This window comes from Portunus trituberculatus, chromosome 49 (genome assembly GCF_017591435.1).
Source record: "Portunus trituberculatus isolate SZX2019 chromosome 49, ASM1759143v1, whole genome shotgun sequence".
Taxonomy (NCBI): Eukaryota; Metazoa; Arthropoda; class Malacostraca; order Decapoda; family Portunidae; genus Portunus; species Portunus trituberculatus.
This window is the reverse complement of record NC_059303.1, coordinates 18713209-18720708: the sequence shown is the minus strand read 5'-3', so window position 1 is coordinate 18720708 and position 7500 is coordinate 18713209. Positions and strand designations below refer to the sequence as shown.

The window sequence follows — 7500 nt, the reverse complement described above, 5'->3', positions numbered from 1 at the left end:
CTTACATTAAGGAAGGGTCTATGGAGGCCAGAAGATTAATGGCCAGAGTCTTCACTATTTCAATCCATACACAAGTTGATGAAGCTGTACAGAATCACCAAATAGTAACCAGAGTGAATATGAAAACGCGTTATAGTACAAAACGAGATAAAGAGAACTAACTAAACTAATAAATCGTGAAATAAACACACGAAAACATCACACATACAATTTAAAAAACCCACAAGACTTAAAAAATCAAACTAAACTTGCGATTCATCATGTTACCTTTAATTTACCCAGTCCTGTTACCTGTGGCCTGGATGTATCTGACCTCCACTTATCCGAAAAACCATAACACAGGTGAGACAGACAATAGAGTTTAAAAATATGTGCACTACCACAAAGGAAACAGGGAAAGAGGGAGGGACAGCGTTACGAAATATTGCTGTGTTTGTATAGAGGGCAATTGAGAGAGATGTATTGCAGCAACGTGGCAGGTGAAACAAAAGAGGATCGTGTTGATGAAATGGTTTACTGAATGGGAATGCGTTTAGGAGTAGTGATGTTTGGGTTTAGGAAAGAAATTAAAGGTTTTGTTGTAGAATTTGTTGCTTTGTGTGTAGTGTTGGAGCTTTTGTTACGATTTATAGATGAAATGAAGAATTTAGGAGTTTTGGAAGTTATAGCTAAGAGTTCCGATGTTTGGGTTTAGAGGATTAAGAATTGTGTTAAAGGATTTGTTGATTTGTGTGTAGTGTTGGAGTTTTTGTTACGAATTATAGATGAAATGAAGAGTTTAGGAGTTTGGGGAATTAATGCTGAGGTCTCGATGTTTGGGTTTAGAGAAGAGATTAAAGACTGTGTTAAAGGATTTGTTGATTTGTGTGTAGATGTGAAAAGTTTGTGAGTTTCTGTTATTGTGTTAAAGGATTTGTTGGTTTGTGTGTAGTGTTTGTGAGTTTCTGTTACGATTTATAGATGAAATGAAGAGTTTATGAGTTTTGGAAGTTATAGCTAAGATTTCCGATGTTAAAATTTTGTTAGCGGATTTGTTGATATGAGTGTAGTGTGAGTTTGTGTTACCATTTATAGATGAAGTGAAGAGTTTCGTAGTTAATGTTGAAAGTGATGTTTGGGTTTATAAAAGGAATTAGAGGGTTCTGTTAAAGGATTTGTTGATATGAGTGTAGTGTCTGAGTTTCTGTTACGATTTAAAGATGAAGTGAAGAGTTTGGAGGTTAATGCTGAGAGTGATGTTTGGGTTTAGAAAAGGAATCAAAGAGTTTTCTTGAGGAATTTTGTTGATGTATAAAGTGTTTGTGGGTTTTCTTATGATTTATAGATGAAATAAATGGTGTAGGAGTTAATGTTGAGAATGATCTTTGGGTTTAGGAAAGGAATTAAAGGGTTCTGTTAAGGGATTTATTGATATGAGAGTAGTATCAGTTTCTGTTACAATTTATAGATGAAATGAAGAGTTTGGGAGTTAATGCTTAGAGTGATGTTTGGGTTAAGGAAAGGAATTAAAGGGTTTTGTTAAAGGATTTTGTTGATGCGTATGGTGTTTGTGGGTTTTTGTTACCATTTATAGATGAAGTGAAGAGTGTGAAAGTTAATGTCGAGAGTGATGTTTGAGTTTAGAAAAGGAATTAAAGGGTTTTGTTAAGGGATTTGTTGATATGAGTGTAGTGTCAGAGTTTTTGTCACAATTTATAGATGAAGTGAAGAGTGTGGGAGTTGATGCTGAGAGTGATCTTTGGGTTAAGGAAAGGAATTAGAGGGTTCTGGTAAGGGATTTTGTTGATGTGTATAGTATTTGTAGGTTTTTGTTAGGATTTATAGATGAAATTAAGAGTGTTGGAAGTTATTGTTACGAGTTGTAGGTGAGAGAATAGGAAGAGTTAGAAATTATAAGGATAGTTTGCATAGAGTAACACTATAAATAAAATGAATGAAAAAGAAAAAGAAAAAAATTAATAAGTAAACAAAAAAAGAGAAGAACAACAAAAAAAGGACAGTAACAAGAGAAAATCAATGAACAAAATATATCAAGACAACAACCAAGTACAAGACGCTTAACAGTTTAACCCCTTCAGTACTGGGACACATTTTTACCGTGAGATTTGAGTACCATTAGACCATTTCATTGACATTAGGAAGGGTCTATGGAAGGCAGAAGATTAATAGCCACAGTCCTCACTATTTCAGTCCCCCCACATGAGTTTCTGAAGCTGTATAGAATCACTAAATAGTAAGCAGAATGAATATGGAAACGCGTCATGGTACTGAAGGGGTTAAAATATATGTTCTCTCTCTCTCTCTCTCTCTCTCTCTCTCTCTCTCTCTCTCTCTCTCTCTCTCTCTCTCTCTCTCTCTTTAATGACGTAAAAATTAAGTCAGAACATGGAAACAAGAAAATATATTAATAAAAGCTTACTAATATTACTCTCTCTCTCTCTCTCTCTCTCTCTCTCTCTCTCTCTCTCTCTCTCTCTCTCTCTCTCTCTCTCTCTCTCTCTCTCTCTCTCTCTCTCTCTCTCTCTCTCTCTCTCTCTCTCTCTCTCTCTCTCTCTCTCTCTCTCTCTCTCGACTCAAGAGGGATGTTTCAAGGTGTTGCTCAAATGGCTTACCTTGAGAGTCTCTTGAAGAAGGAAGACGAGGAGGAGGAGGAGGAGGAGGAAGAGATAGAGGAGGAAGAGAAAGAGAAAGAGGAGAAGGAAGAGTAGGACATGTGAGCTTAATGTCTCCTAATATGGCGTAAACAAAGGAGGAGGAAAAGAAAATGAATTGAAAAGGGGAAGAGGAGGAATAGAGATGAAGAAAGGGCGAAGGGAGGAATAAAGATGAAGAAAGGGCGAATAGATAAGAGGAATAAGGATAGAGAGGAGAGAAGATAGACAATAAAGATGAAAAGAAAAACAAGGGAAGAAATAGTGAAGGAAAAACTGAAGAGAAAGAAGAAAATGAGGAGAAAGAGGAAGAAGAGAAAGAAGAAATGTGAAAACGAAAAATACAACAAGAAAGAAATTATGGAAGAGAAATGATAAAAAGGGAAAAGAAAACGAGATTAAATACGAAGACAAGAAGAAAAAAGAAAGGAGGAAAAAGGAGAAAGAAAGACACTAGGAAAAAAACAGATAGTAAAAAGTAATGATTTAGATGAAAACAACGATAATTATGATACTAATGTAAAGGAAAGAAGGAAAAAAAGTACAGCGAAGAGGAAGAGCAGGAAGAGGAGGAAAAGAAGAAGAAGAAGAAGAAGAAGAAGAAGAGGAGGGAGAGGAAGAGGAAGATGCTAATGTTCTTCAAATAAATATTCAAAGTAAACGAGGTGTAAGATAAATTAGAAGAAGAAGAAGAAGAAGAAGAAGAAGAAGAAGAGAGAGAGAGAGAGAGAGAGAGAGAGAGAGAGAGAGAGAGAGAGAGAGAGAGAGAGAGAGAGAGAGAAACTTATGAAAACTGAGTTAGGAGAAAAGGAAGGAAAGAGAGAGAAGGGAGGAAGGAAGGAGCGTTCTGCCAGACTACGGTGGAGGAGGAGGAGGAGGAGGAGGAGGAAGGGAGAAGAAAGGTGGTCTGGTCTCTCTCCTACTCCTCACCTCCTCCTCCTCCTCCTCCTCCTCCGTCTGGTCCTGTTCTTTCCTTCCTCCTGACACTTTTTCGTGAGAGAGAGAGAGAGAGAGAGAGAGAGAGAGAGAGAGAGAGAGAGAGAGAGAGAGAGTAAACAAGGGAAATGAGTGATTAGAGTAAACGAAGTGAAAAATGAGGAAGAAAGAAAGAAAGAGGAAAGGAAGTGTGTGTGTGTGTGTGTGTGTGTAATTGTGTGTTTGATCTGTGCAGTCTCTGACGAGACAGCCAGACGTTACCCTACGGAACGAGCTCAGAACTCATTATTTCCGATCTTCGGATAGGTCTGAGACCAGGCACACACCACACACCGAGACAACAAGGTCACAACTCCTCGATTTGTACCTACTCACTGCTAGGTGAACAGTACACGTGACACACCAAATATCTCCACCCGGCCGGGGAATCGAACCCCGGTCCTCTCCTCTGCCAGCGCTCTCTCTGTGTGTGTGTGTGTGTGTGTGTGTGTGTGTGTGTGTGTGTGTGCAGGATATTTGAAAGATAATGGTCGTTTTAGTAATGAGATCTTATCACGTGACCATCTCTCTCTCTCTCTCTCTCTCTCTCTCTCTCTCTCTCTCTCTCTCTCTCTCAATTTTTGGGTCTTCTCGTTCATCAGTTATTCTTATCTCCTCTCTTCCTCCTCCTCCTTCCCCTCCTCCTCCTCCTCCTCCTCCTCCTCCTCCTCCTCCTCCTCCTCCTCCTCTTCTTCTTCTTCTTCTTCTTCTTCTTCTTCTTCTTCTTCTTCTTCTTCTTCTTCTTCTTCTTCTTCTTCTTCTTCCTCCTCCTCTTCTTCTTCTTCTTCTTCTTCTTCTTCTTCTTCTTCTTCTTCTTCTTCTTCTTCTTCTTCTTCTTCTTCTTCTTCTTCTTCTTCTACTACTACTACTACTACTACTACTACTACTACTACTACTACTACTACTTCTTCTTCTTCTTCTGTTTCTGTTATACCACCACCACTATAGTACTCTCTCCTCCTCCTGCTCCTCCTCCTCCTCTTCCTGATGGTAAGGGGGAAGGTAGAGAAAGGAAGAAGGGACACGTGGCACTCCGTATCAGTGCCATAGGGTCTCCAGATGTCTTCCGGTGCCACACACACACACACACACACACACACACACACACACACACACACACACACACACACACAGACGAAAAGAAAATGGAAAGTTATCAAATATATTCTATATTTTTTTTATAATTCTCTCTCTCTCTCTCTCTCTCTCTCTCTCTCTCTCTCTCTCTCTCTCTCTCTCTCTCTCTCTCTCTCTCAATCGAACAACCAAATCCTTTCCTCTCGCTCTCCCTTCTCGTCTTACTTTCCTTCTCCTTCCCTCTCACACCTCCTCCTCCTCCTCCTCCGTGGCCACCACAACACGCCCCAGCCTGTCGGTCTGTGAGTAATGTTGGCACACGTGGGGCGCAGAAGGACGAGGAGGAGGAGGAGGAGTGTGCCAGGTCATGTTTCTTGTATTAGTATTACTATTCTACTACTAGTACTGCAACCACTGCCACCACCACCACCACTACCACCACCACCACTGCCACCACTGCTACCACCACTGCCACTGCCACTGCCACCACCACTGCCACCACCACACCACCACCACCACTGCCACTGCCACTACTGCCACCACCACCACCACCCACCACCACCGCCATTGCCACTGCCACCACCACTGCCACCACCACCACCACCACCACCACCACCACCACCACCACCACCACCACCACCACCACCACCACCACCACCACCACCACCACCACCACCACCACCACCACCACCACCACCACCACCACCACCACCACCACCACCACCACCACCACCACCACCACCACCACCACCACCACCACCACCACCACCACCACCACCACCACCACCTGCACCACCACCACCACCACCACCACCACACCACCACCACCACCACCACCACCACCACCACCACCACCACCACCACCACCACCACCACCACCACCACCACCACCACCACCACCACCACCACCACCACCACCACCACCACCACCACCACCACCACCACCACCACCACCACCACTACTACCACCACCACTGCTACACTACTACCACCACCACCACCACCACTACTACTACCACTACTACTATTGTTTGTCTGATTGTTTCTCCTCCTCCTGTCACTATTCCTTCCTAATCTTCCTCCTCCTCCTCCTCCTCCTCCTCCTCCTCCTTTTCCTTCTCCTTCTCCTTCTCTTTCTCCTCCTCCTCCTCCATTAAATACCTAGGAATAATGGGAGGATGAAGAGATGAGGGAGATGATAAGGATGATCTTGGTGAAGATTAGGATGAGGAAGAGGAGGAGGAGGAGGAGGAGGAGGAGGAGGAAGAGAAAAAAAAAGGTAAAATAATCAGATTATTATAGTTTCTTTAGAGAGAGAGAGAGAGAGAGAGAGAGAGAGAGAGACGGGTGACAGATTCAAGTTCGACCACAGCCTTGGGGAAGCACGTGCCGTATCTCTCTCTCTCTCTCTCTCTCTCAGCAATATTTTCACGTTTTTTTTCTTCTTATTCTTCTTCGTTCTCCTCATTCCCCTCTACCTCCTACTCCTCCTCCTCCTCCTCCTCCTCCTCCTCCTCATCTTAAATACACCAAAAATCTCTTTCTCTCTCTATCATCTTCCTCTTTACACCCTTCATATCTTCCCCTCGTCTTCCTCCCTCCCTTCCTTCATCCATACATCCGGCCTTCCTCCTCCTCCTCCTCCTCCTCCTCCTCCTCGTCTCAATCCAGTAACTCAGGTAATCTTAGTCCCGTGATTGAGATGACACATTGGAAACTCTCGGTCGCTTTTGTTCCAAGGGCGAGACTGTCCCTCTCTGTTTACATCCTGTGGCTGCTGTTCCCGTGCTGAGAGAGAGAGAGAGAGAGAGAGAGAGAGAGAGAGAGAGAGTGGAATTATAAAGAAAGAAATGGTAAGAAAGGGAAAAAATAGGTATGATAACGAGAGAGAGAGAGAGAGAGAGAGAGAGAGAGAGAGAGAGAGAGAGAGAGAGAGAGTTCGGCTGTGAGTTAAGACACCGTAAAATGTGACGAAATGAGGAGGAGGAGGAGGAGGAGGAGGAGGAGGAGGAGGAGGAGGAGGAGAGGAAGTAGCGGTAAAGGAAGTGAGGAAGAAAGGATGTGATTGCTTCCTCTCTGTCCACCTCCTCTTCTTCCTCCTTTTTTCTTCTTCCTCCTCCTCCTCTTCCTTTTCCTTCATATAATTTGTCCTGCTACTCGGTATCTTTCTCTCTCTCTCTCTCTCTCTCTCTCTCTCTCTCTCTCTCTCTCTCTCTCTCTCTCTCTCTCTCTCTCTCACCGGCAAACATGCCATAACATTCTCTCTCTCTCTCTCTCTCTCTCTCTCTCTCTCTCTCTCTCTCTCTCTCTCTCTCCATCCTCCTCCTACTCTTCCCTTGTCTCCTTCACTCACACACACACACACACACACACACACACACACACACACACACACACACACACACACACACACACACACACACTCATTCATTCCTTTTTCCCACGTTCTCACTCAAAAATTCCCTCCTTAGTTTTCCTCCCTCCCACACATATATGTCCCTCTTCCCCTCCACTCCCTCTCTCTCTCCCCACACTCCCCTCTCTCCCTCTGGCTAGTTGGGAGTGGCTCTCTTGGCTATTCTGGGCCGAGTTTCTCCCTTCATTTATAGCTCCACTCTTGGGGCGGGTTGCCACTGGTGTGTCTGTGTGTCTGTGTGTAGTGTCTGTGTACTGGGGAGGTCGTCTGGTTATGTGTGTTTGGGGAGGTCTGCGTGTCTGTGTCTGGGGCGGTGGTGGTGTGTGTGTGTGTGTGTGTGTGTGTGTGTGTGTGTGTGTACTCTCTATCATAAGTACAAGG

The 7500-nt window shown here is 43.7% G+C and overlaps 1 protein-coding gene across 2 annotated transcripts in view; it reads left to right on the top strand.

Annotated features, from left to right (window-relative positions):
- LOC123499210 overlaps nt 1-7500 on the top strand; it is a 47909-nt gene that overhangs the window by 11003 nt on the left and 29406 nt on the right. The window lies entirely within an intron of this gene.